The sequence below is a fragment of the Ixodes scapularis genome, unplaced genomic scaffold (assembly GCF_016920785.2).
Source record: "Ixodes scapularis isolate PalLabHiFi unplaced genomic scaffold, ASM1692078v2 ptg001200l_1__unscaffolded, whole genome shotgun sequence".
NCBI classification, from domain to species: domain Eukaryota; kingdom Metazoa; phylum Arthropoda; class Arachnida; order Ixodida; family Ixodidae; genus Ixodes; species Ixodes scapularis.
In genome coordinates this window covers 1,974,113-1,986,267 of record NW_024610116.1, presented here as the reverse complement: position 1 = coordinate 1,986,267, position 12,155 = coordinate 1,974,113, and positions in this window count along the sequence as shown.

Below are 12,155 nucleotides of genomic sequence, written 5' to 3'. Positions count from 1 at the left end.
CCCTGACAGGGGCAGCAGCAGCTTCCCCCAGACGCTGGTGGTAGCACGCGTGCTGCCCCTCCATCCAAGGACAGGCCGGCAGCAGCCGTGCCTTCCCCTTCTCCTAGGTCCCCTCCTAGGGAGAAGGAGCGAGTTTCTCGCTCTTGCTCGCTGGAGAGGGCACCCTTACCAAAGGAGCAGCATGGAGCCCATGCAGCTCCTGTGAAAGGAGGGGACAAGACGAGCTCGGGTGACGCCTTGCCCAGTTCATCCACCACTCCTCCAGCCGGCCGTGGCCGGGGCTTGCCCCCCCGTGGGCCAGGCCGGACAAGCTCCGTATCTACTCCAATGGACACTTCTCAGGAGGAGGAGATGCCAACAGATGTTGACACTCTGTCCACTCCTGGGTCTGACCAGGATGGCATGGAATGGAAGACGCCCTCCCGGAGATCCAAAAAGAAACAGCCTGTAGTACCGCCCAAATGACCCCGTCAGTAGCCGTATTGTGGCCATATCTTCTTAATTTTCGTTGGCTCTCCATGGTTTTAACTATTTTACTATGTTTCACTCATTATATTTTTACATATTTACACACTTTTTAATAGATGACGAAGTTACATTATATGCATTGGAACTGTCGCGGTATTTTAAGAAATATTGTTGATGTTAACTATTTCATGGATGAGCTTCTGCCCATCGCTCTTGCTTTGCAACAAACCCACCTTCAATCAAGTTTTTTTAACCTTTTAAGACATCATCAGCTTTTTAGGAGAGACCGTCCTTCTTCCCCTCCTTCTGGTGGTGTTGCAGTAATCGTGCAGAGTGGAGTCTCTTGCTCTCAAGTCCCACTCTGCACGCCACTGGAAGCTGTTGCAGTGCGTCTTTTCGTGGACCGCCTTGTAACAGTTGTCTCTTTACACTTGCCATCAAATGTTCCTGTGAATCTTCAAGAGCTCCAGGGATTTGTAGGACAGCTTCCTCATCCTTTTTTTAATTTTACATCCATTGACCTTTCTATCGCTTCACCTTCATTACTTCCTTGCTTTTCCTGGAAGATTCTTCATAACCCATTGGGAAGTGATCACTATCCAGTTATTTTAGAGAGCGCCATCGCATTGCCTAATCTTTTAAAACAGGTCCCTAGGTGGAAGTTAGACAAGGCTGACTGCACGCTTTTTAATCTTCACTCCACTTTAGATCCTTCGATTCTTTCTTCTATGTCCCCTGAGAACGCTGCTCTTTATGTTACTGAGCAGATACTAAAGGCTGCTCAGCAGTCCATTCCACAAACATCTGGTGCAAACCGTGGTGGAATGAGGAGTGTGCCACAACCTGGACAGACCAGAATAGGGCGTGCGGTCGATTTCGCAGATACCCCACTTCACGCAACCTTGTTGAGTTCAAGCGACGAAAAGCTAAGGCTTGTTGGACTAGGAAGCAAGCAAAGTGGAAGTCTTGGATGAAGTGTCTCTCTTTTCTAACTAGTTTTGTCCCGGCCAAGAGGCTTGGGACAGATATCGGAAAGTAAATGGAGATATAGGTGCTTTGCTATTCCAATGTTTAATGCTCCTTCTTCATCACTAAGAGACATTGGTAATATACTCGGGGAACATTTTTTATAATGCATCTAGTTCGGCCAACTACAGTGTTACCTTTGTACAGTTGAAAGCTTGTGCGGAGCGACAAAAACTTGTCATGTCGGGAGGAAATGCAGCATCTTATAACCAACCTTTTACGCGATGCGAGCTTGAGATGGCCCTTAATGTAACTAAACTCTCTGCCCCTGAGCCCGATAAAATTCCCTATGAAATGCTTCGCCACCTTTCTTCAGGATCCCTTGAAAACCTTCTCCTGTTTTTTAATCATTTGTGAGAAAAAGCATGTTCCCTCAGGCTTGGAAACATGCACATATCATCCCCCTTATAAAACCCAATAAGGATCCCTCAAAACCGTCTAGTTATCGCCCAATTGCCGTGACGAGCTGCCTCGGGAAAACGTTTGAAAGGCTTATAAACAGGCGACTGGTATACATGTTAGAAAGCCAGAGGGTCTTTGATAATAATCAGTGTGGATTCCGCCAAGGTCGATCTATCCTTGACCACTTAGTGCGCCTGGAAACTGTGATACGTGAAGCATTTCTAAACAGGCAGCACTGTGTTGCAGTTTTTTTTTTCGACTTAGAAAGGGTATATGACACAGCGTGGAGGTGTGGGATTCTCCGAAACCTGTATGCCTGTAATATCCGTGGCCGTATGCTGTGATGCATCAAGGAATATCTGATGGACAGGACTTTTCAAGTTCGTCTCGATTCAGTCCTATTCGATTCCTTTTTCAAGAAAACGGAGTCCCTCAAGAGGGTGTTTGAAGTGTGACTTTATTCTTACTAGCAATGAATTCACTTACGCGACTGCTGCCACCTTCAATTATATATTCTCTCTATGCTGATGATATACAGATCTCATCACACTCTTGTAACTTTTCCAGTTGTTAGCGTCAGTTGCAGTTAGCCATAAACAAACCGTCAGAGTTGGCCGACGAGAATGGGTTCAGAATCTCTCCTTCAAAAACGGTCAGTGTGCCTTTTTCTTTGCGCCGCGGATTCTCTTTGGATCCATTCCTGGAATTAAATGGAACTCTTATTCCAGTTAGAAAGGAGCAAAAATTTCTTGGTGTAATATTTGATAAAAAGCTTAACTTTATTTCCCACCTTAAAGCGCTAAAGCAAGAATGCCTTCAGTCCACAAATCTTTTGAAAGTGTTATCTCACAAGTCTTGGGGGTCTGATAGAAAATGTATCCTGCAGTTATACAACGCCTTTGTACGATCCCGTCTTGACTACGGTGCAGTAGTGTATGAATTGATTCGGCCCTCTGCCCTTAAAATGTTGGACCCAGTTCATCATCTTGGCTTGCGACTGGCAACAAGAGCCTTCCGGACGTCGCCCGTCCTCAGTTTGTATGCAGAATCTAATGAGCTGTCCCTGAACAAACGACGCACATATCTTAGTCTAACTTATGCTTACAAGATTCTGGCCGACCCCCAGCATCCGACGTACTCTTCACTTACAAGGTCAAGGTTCTTTCGCCTTTTTGAAAATAAACCAAGCATTGTGACACCGTTAAGCTTCCGTATTCAGCATCTTCGCACTTCTCTGCACCTTCCATGGACCAGGTCGGCCTCGTTAGGAACGTCAATGGTATTCCACCTTGGAAAGCACAGCGAGTTGAATTCGACTGGTTACTCGCGAAGTTCAACAAGCATGGCATTTCCCATTCTGTAATTAAGCAAGAGTTTGGTGAACTGCAAACTAAGTATGATGGTTATCTTCATGTTTATACAGATGGTGCCAAGACCTCCCCTTTTGTCGGTTGCGCTGTGTATTCTGAAAGCTTATCCAAGGTTCAACGACTTGACTGTATTGCCAGCATTTTTACTGCGGAGCTCTATGCGGTATCAATAACGATCGAATGCGTTATCAATACGAAAATACTGAGGGCGGTCCTGTTTGTCGACTCTCAGAGTGTGATTCTTGCAGTTTGCTCTCTTAAAGACACTAAAAATATGCTTGTACAACAGATTCGATATAAACTTAACACTGCTTTGCATGGAGGTCAAAATTTAAAATCGTGTTGGGTACCCGGCCACATTGGCATACAAGGCAATGAAGAAGCCGACAAGCTTGCAGGGTCTGCCGGTAACCTTCCGCATTCTCTGTCCTCTTTACCCTATCAAGATATTAAGCCCTTGGTGAAGTCCTTGATTCTTCATTCTTGGCAATTGGAATGGGACATAGAGTGCGATAACAAGCTTCATGTTACAAAACCGGCTTTGGCAATTTGAGAAAGCTCTTCATGCAAGAGCCGACGTCATGAAACGTTGTTGTGCCGTTTGAGAATCGGACACTCATTTATTACCCATAGGTATCTGCTTCCTGGAGAAGATCCACCAGTCTACGGTCAGTGTGGTGATAGGCTCACTGTTTTGCACGTCTTGTGGTTGTGCCCCGGCCTTGAGCCCAAGCACCGCATTCATTTCCCTGAATTTTTTCAATATCATATTCCATTTCATCCTGCTCTCCTTCTGGGAGAGCATCCTCAGGTCTCTTTTGAACGAGTAATATGATTTCTTGGTAGTGTTGGCCTTTTACATCGATTTTAGCTTCTTGGTTATCCGTTTTTAAAACCCGTTTTATAGTACAATGGAGCCTAAAATTAGTTTGGCGCAGATGGCCTCGTAGCTATTGCGTCATAAACCCCAAACTCTCTCACACATGGGAAAGTTGTTATTGTGTATTTTGACTTATCAAAAGCCTTCGATAAGGTAAATCATGACTTACTCTCTTATAAGCTCTCTTTATGCGGCGTTTCGACGTCTCTTTTAAACTTGTTTCATAGTTATCTGTCGGATAGGAACGGTAGAATAAAATCTTGAATAGCTTCTCAGATCTATTTACTTTAACTTGGGGAGTCCCTTAGGGATCGAATTTGGGGCCGCCACTTTTTCTTATATACATCACTGATATAGAATTTGCGCATACAAAATGCGAAACTGCTCTTATTTGCGGATCATATTAAGCTTTATCTTAGAATCCAGTCGGAACATGATTGTGCTCTTTTGCAAGATGTATCACATATCTCAAACTGGTGCTCATGTAACTTTTTGCTGGACAATCCAGATAAAACAAAAGTGCTCTCTATATGTAGAAAACGCGAAAAAGTTTGCATCAATATTTTATCGGCAATTCTACTATTGAACGCGTGGAACAAGTTCGTGACCTTGGTGTTTATTTTGATAGTAGTCTTAACTTTCCCTATCACGGTACACAAATTGTTGCTTCTGCCTTTAGAACAATGGGGATGATATCACGTTTGACGCATGATTTTTCAAATATAATGTGTGTAGTTCGATTGTTTCGTTCCCTTGTACGAGGTAAACTTGAGTTTTGTAGTTCAGTCTGGAATTCGCTAACAATACCCGACGCTGCACGGATAGAAAGAGTTCAGAAGCAATTTATACGCCTTGTTTAGATATATATTTTGATAGAAAATGTAATTTTGATTATGAATACGTTCTTAGAGAACGTTCACTACAGAACCTGTCAAAAGGAAGAATTGCTCGTGACATTATATTTTTATACAAAGTGGTTCCTGGCCGAATAGATAGCAATCTTGTGTCGTCTTTAAACTTTCAATGTACCGGCCAGTCTCGTTAGAAACTCAAGCGTGTTTTATACATCTATCCAAACGAGACCGTCCCCTTTGGCTCGAATGCAAATTTGTTTAAATGATTTTCCGACTCATGTTGAAATATTTTTAAATTTTGCTGCGTTCAAACGACTACCTGATCTGCATATTTTTGGTTTCTGATTTGTGAATTGTTTTAATATCGACAGTATATGTCGGCTTGAGATTGTGTACTATTTCAAGTGTTGTTTTTTTCCCTCTATTTAAAACTTTTTACGTGCCACCACACTGTAACCGGTAGGTTGTTCTGGGGCATGATACAAATAAAGGATTATTATTATAAAGGATTATAGTCCAACAATGACCACAACGAGAGGATTTGTCACTTCTACCCAACGTTTATAGTGCAGTGAATGCTATGCATGGCCTTGGGTTTCAGGGTGCCGTGTTCTGCCTTGTTACAGGCTTCTATACTGTAGTAACGTCACCCTATCCGGAGACAGAATTGGTCTGAAACACGGATTGCGTCTGCCCTGCTGTCAATGCCGAGTGAACAGGGCAGCTCTATGAAGTCCAGCTTGTGAACTTCCAAAGAAGCTGGCCAGTCCAAAACTGATGCAAAACGATGCAAGTTTGAAGAAACTATGTTTTACGCCGTAAAACCCACATTATAATTTTAATTAAAAAACTAAGCGCGACTATTTTTACGCACGATGTTCACAAATAAATAGATAAATAAATAAATAAATAAATAAATAAATATATATATATATATATATATATATATATATATATATTTCGAATCCTTTTTCCTTCTAACGGCTGCGAAGCCGCTCCGCCGGGGGGGCCCTATGCAGTATCTTTACAAACCGTTCGCGCACCATCGCAACCTTCCGTTTGCGAGCGTCGGGGATTTATCGTGCCAGATAGGTACTGCCATCTTGCGGGACCAGTGAGAAACATCAGTGACGAAAATTCCCCAGAGGCCAGCGCTCTCCCCAGACCGAAAATGCTCAAGCTGGCAAAACGCGCAGTTTACATTGTGGCTTTATTTTGCTTAAAAGGGCACGATATAGTGTTGCAGATTAAACGAAACTTTGGTTGGTTGTAATCAATTGAACGAATTATATGTATGCTCTGCTTCTTTGCACAGGCCTTGGAGAGCCAATTGTCGCAATCTGCGCAGCGAGAGCTCGGCGAATGAAGAGGTCCGAAATCCATTTTGACCCAAGTGAGTAAATGAGATTATGGAGAGTGTGTGCCCCCGAAAAAAAGGGGGAAACCGTCTTGTTAAGTTGTGGGTGGTAATATTTGATTGCGGCGCTCATAGATAGGCAAATGCAAACGATGGACATACTGCTCAAAGAGAACTGACTCACTCTAACTGGCGAATTTTTGGATAGGTATTTATAGTACATAGAAGACCGCCACGAAAGAGGGATGCCAGCGTATAGGAAAGGCACGAATTCATGGCGGTAGCAAGGTACGTCTATAGGCTCTGAACTTTAAGAAGTGCGAATGTTGTTTCAAATAATATTTCAAAAACAAAATTCGAAATCTCTTCGAAGAGTCGAAAAAAGGTGAAAGGAGAAAAGAAAAAGGGGAATTCGATTTTTGGTATTTCAAAGAGAAGGGCCGTAGTGCGTTCGCAATCGCGTTAAAAATCATGTTTTACGATTGCATTTATGAAATGTAATAGAAATGTCGCCTACAGAGCTTCTAAATTTCATGATATGTGTCGTCACGTATCAAATGAAGCGAGGAGGCGAGGAGCGGATGAGAAAAACGCCAAAAATAAAAAGGCGCGCGCGCGCGGGAAATTTTTTTTTTTTTTTTTTGTGTTGCGCTATTTTTCGCGTCTCTATGACTACCACTCGCATAGTTCGATACAATAAAAAAATACAACCTTTGTGGTGTCAGTGCCCCTTTAAGCCCTGACTTGTACGTAGTTCAACTACTCTACTCGAGTTTTGGTAGTTTAACAACTTTTCTGTGTAGTTTAGTAACTTTCAAATACCTTTTTATTTCGGTAATTAGTAGTTTACTATAATTCCGTTCTCGGAGTAAGATCTACTAAAATTACCAATTACTTTCGAATTTTACTGGTAGGTTCGCTTATCAGCAAACATTCCAGCACAAAAATAGATAAGATGTTGGAAGATCAGCTCCTATATGCAAAGAAGGGGAAGTATGTGACGTAGACAGGGCGGTTAGGTTGGCGGGTAACTTGGAGGGTACGAAACTTCCTAAAATTTTCACGAGCCCCCCACTGGAACAACCCTTGCTACGAGGCGCGGGGTGCGGACAGACACGTCGCAGGTTTGCGACCGCGAACGCCTTCGGACAGCAAGCGGCCGGCACGTCATGACCGCTGTTGTTTGGCCTCGCTGCCCGGCACCAGGAGGTCACTGAGACGCACTTGGGCGGTGGAATAACAACCAACTTTGGCTGGATGGAAAGCGTTATCAAATTGTCCAGAGAGAAGACCGGTTCGTCGGAGCTTCGAGAAATTAAGGAGTTTTAGGGAACCGTCTTCGCCCATGGGCACTCCGGTACGCACTGCGCATGTGCGAGTGTTCTGCGGTAGCGGATGCGCAGTGCGTGCCGGAGGGCCCATCGTACCGTATCGGATGTGCAAAAACAGTTCCCTCAAACTCCCTCGTAACTACCAGTCCTATGCTCCGTTACGGCGGCGCGCAGCAGACGCTACAATCCACTCTAGCCCAACCAGCGTTGCGGACCTGTCACATAACCACGTGCTCCGCGTGTTATATTGCCATTTTTTTAAATCACGTGATACTAACATGGCATTTTATAGGTTACGGTGGTTTGCAGTGTCCACTGCGGTCCACCATACGATGAAACTGAGTTTAGACGCTGCTCAATCTTCTAGCTGGACGCGGTAAGCGAGAGTGTTTCTCGCCAAGCCGCTTGACGCCCTGAGGTATCAATGACGTCGCTTGGGGAATCTAGAGGTCTAGATTCCCCAATGCTTGGGGAATCTACACCTCGCTTGTTCTCAGTGGCAACCATTGGGTGAGGAGGTTTCATTTTGGGACGTTAAGGGCTCGCGACAGCCTGGCGGCGGCCGGCTGCGAACTGCCGTCAAGACTCTCTAGGCCTCGCGTTTTACAGGTGAAAATATTTTTTGGCTGTCTTTTTGCCAGGAATCGTTTTTAAAAGTGATATTAATTGCGATTCTTTGCTTGTGTGTCTATCAAGGGCCTTGAACTATGCCCTAACGTGATACGTAAGGTTTTCCTTTTGTATTCCAGAGAGACAACGATACTCTTTTTTTCTGTCAACGGATCAAGATGTCGCAATCATTGGCTTTATTAATATTCTTGAACAAACCGCAGTAATGTCACGTGATCGTCAATCGCGAACAACGTTGCGGAGCTGTGGGACTTTGTTAGTAAATTTGGTACCTCCTTTTATATGGACCGCCACGCTTATAACCTTTTTAGTTATTATGACTGAGCAACAACGGGAATATGAGAAAATTTATATATGCATTGGGGGGAAGGCTTCAGGTTAAAACAATCCAAAGAGGAAGCTATTTTTCAGGGCCATGTACGCTTCTCCTGCCTCAGCGACAGTCGAAACTGTAAAAAATGTGAAAATGTATATCGAGTTTGTTTTCAAGTACGGCCGAGAAAATGCGGGATTAGCACCGGAGACCTGTGTTCCTTTGCATCCTGAAGCTCTAGGAGACAAGTACTCGATGGATTCGAAAAAAGGGCTTGTTCCCGGTTCTCTTCAACGTAGGAACTCTTGCCCACTTCAGAAGACGTGTTATCATTGCACACTGCATTCTCAATCAAAGGGGGCAACAAAATGCAGTACGCGCTCTGAAGCTCATGTGGTGCTCCCGTGGTTCGTGCTATACCTGAAGAATCGCGTGCTAAAGGGCAACGCAAAAGTGGCCTCCTTGCGTTGTTGCGTCAACTTTCCTCCCAAACTTAGAATATGCAGGTCTTCCAAGATTTGAAGATCGTTCGAAAAACCTTAGTAATTCCCCTAACGTTTTATATAATATAAATAATAAACACGCAGTGTTCGGAAGCACTTGAAGTACCTGGTACTTCAAGTACTAGATCAAGTAGGTTTAGAAAACGTGTACTTTACTTGAAGTTCTTTTTCTGGGTATGTACTTGTACTCTACTAAAGAGTGTTTCATGGTACTTTCCAAGGACAGTAAAACTCTCGACGTCAAAGTACATTCCCCAAATTTAAAAACAAACAATGGCGTATCGCCATGTGTAAACGCACTATTGTCTTTACAGACATCATCTGGTCATTTCTCTGAGTGAAGTGAGACTATGAGGTCGATAAAAATAAGTGCCTTATAAGTTTATTGGTATGAACAGTTTGTCAGCGAGGGTAAAACAACTACACTGCGGCGACTTCACTTTATTCGATATGTGCAGCCATTTCCTAAAATAACTGATGCACCTCAGATTACCTCTGGAGCAATGCATACCGGTTAAAAAACATTGTATAAGGAATGAAAGGGCATCATGAAACCATGTGTTAAAAATTACTTGCACTTTGAAAGCATCTGGTATTTATAGTACTTGACTTCAAGTACAGTGCACCCGGTATACTTACTATACTTGAAGTACATAACCTCTCAGTTACTTAGTACTCTAATTCAAGTACTTCTTCGGGATGTACTTTACGCAACACTGTAAACAAGCAAACACTGTCTGCAAAATCAATCTGAGGCATTGCTAAACCTCAATGTAGAAATGATACGTCCGCAGTGCATGATTGACCGGAAAACGAATATAACTACGAAATAATTAGGCACGCAGAAGCAGAACCAGCTCTTAAAGCATTTCTGTGAAAACACGAGCCGCTTAATATTTGGCTAGCAGAATTTCGCACACGAATCAAACCCTACGGACTTTCTTGTTGCTGTGAAAAAAATATGAAAGTAACTTGAAAAGTAATTGATTACATTTTCGCGGTAGTTATTAATTTACTAAATTACTCTCCATTTAAGTAATATCTATTCTACCCAAATCACTTTTGAAGCCACTACTCAGTAACTTAACTTACTTTTTATTAGTAACTTGTACATATCTGGTCTTAACAGGCTACGTAAGGTTCGAAAGTAACCACCTTTTTTTAATCTATATATCTTGTCATAATTTATTTACAGATATGAGCCGATAAAGGATAACGTAATGCGTAAGTAAATGGTTCGAAATGATTTTTCTTGTTAAGTCAGTCATGTTAAAAAAGTAAATTAAAATTTAATCCACCATTTATTTTCATCACTAAACCACATTGAGGAGCCTTGCGTAACATTTGATAAAATGTTAGTTATGAAATCAAACTCTTTGCTTAATATATTCAGCTTCTTTCACTAAGTACCTGTGCCGTTGTAGCGCTTCTCCCGATGGCAGACAAAGCGGGAACCGCTAACATGGCAAATATGTCTGCAATGATCGCCCACTCTTATAATGGCAGAAATTTTATTTCCCTTAAACTTTCTCGAAATATCGGAGCCAATTTTCTTCTTTTCCGGGTTCCCCCAATTTCGTATTGAACTGTTTATCTCGTATAACGCATGAGCACGAAAAAATAGATAAAAATACCGTATTTTGAAACACTTTTAATGAAATATTTGCAATGAGGGTCCATTGAGGTTTCTTTGATTCTTTGGAAAACTACGGTATTCATTGAGAACAGGCGAGACCCTTTTATGAAGTTACTGAAGCCTATGGAATTCCTTTAATGTTACTACCCCTATTAAAAAATCCACCAGCCCGGGTCTGGTGTGTTTCTGACGTTTACATCAGAGCGGAAATTCAGACACGGGTCTTGGCGTCTTCTGGTATGTTCTAGTGTCATGACGTGTTCTAGTATCCTGACGTGTTCTAGTGTCTTGACGTGTTCTAGTGTCTTGGCGTGTACTGATGTGATCCGGCCGACCTAGTGTCTTCTGGGGTCATGCATGCACAATATAATTTAGATGTAGAAAGGACTGCTGATGACAACAGCTAGCAAATTGTGCAAAAAGACTGCTAATTTTTTGCAGGTTTAGGTGTTCATTCTGCCATGAAACAAAACTACAAAGACAAAGAGAATGGAACTTACTATTTTATTTTTTTCCCAACATACACCACTCGCAAACATTCTCATGCAGACAGGGCTGTCCATGGCTCTTTTCTTCCATGCCACTTTCGCCAGCACATCTGGATGGCTAAGATGATGGCTTCGGCAAGTCGGTATTGCGTGATAAAACCTGCAGTGCATAAAAAGAAATAAACGAGCAGTTATTCATAAAAAAAAACCTTAAAATAATAAAATCACAACTACAACAGTAAACAAGAGGTTATGTCAGGTCGAGACTGATAATCAGTCAATTTATCACTCGGCCCGCCTTCCCACGTTCTATCCGATTTCGCCTACCTGTGGGCAACATAATACAGCCAAACCTGACTATATCAAACTCTCAAAAAACCGTCTACCACTGACAACGTCTACCACTGACAACGAACAAGCACGCCACATTTAGAAAAGTTGTTCACGCTCGAAGGGGCATCTGTACATCATGAGGGACGCCGACTGCAGTTATATAGTGGCCGCTTCTTCATTTACCGGCTCACCCTCTCCCCCCACAAGACTTTTTTTTTACTCCTGGGTGGCCGACGCGGCTGCTCAAAAGAAAAAAAAAAAGCTTTCTTTGCAAGCTGGCTCTCCCCCAAGGATGATTATCATACTGGGGGAAAGCCAGCTTGCAGTGCTAAACAGCGCTCTTGGCAGATCGGTCCATGGGGAGACGCTGCAATTTTCGTTCGATGTAAATGCATTTTCGCTATGCATTTTTATTGCAGCTACCAGTCCATTTACAAATAGCTTAAGGGCACAAGGTAAGTCCTATACTCCCCATGCATTTGAGGCCATGTTGAGGAACAGTTTTCTAGGTGACTATTAGGAGTATTTCTCTCATGCATATATCATTTTGTTCGAAATATTGTG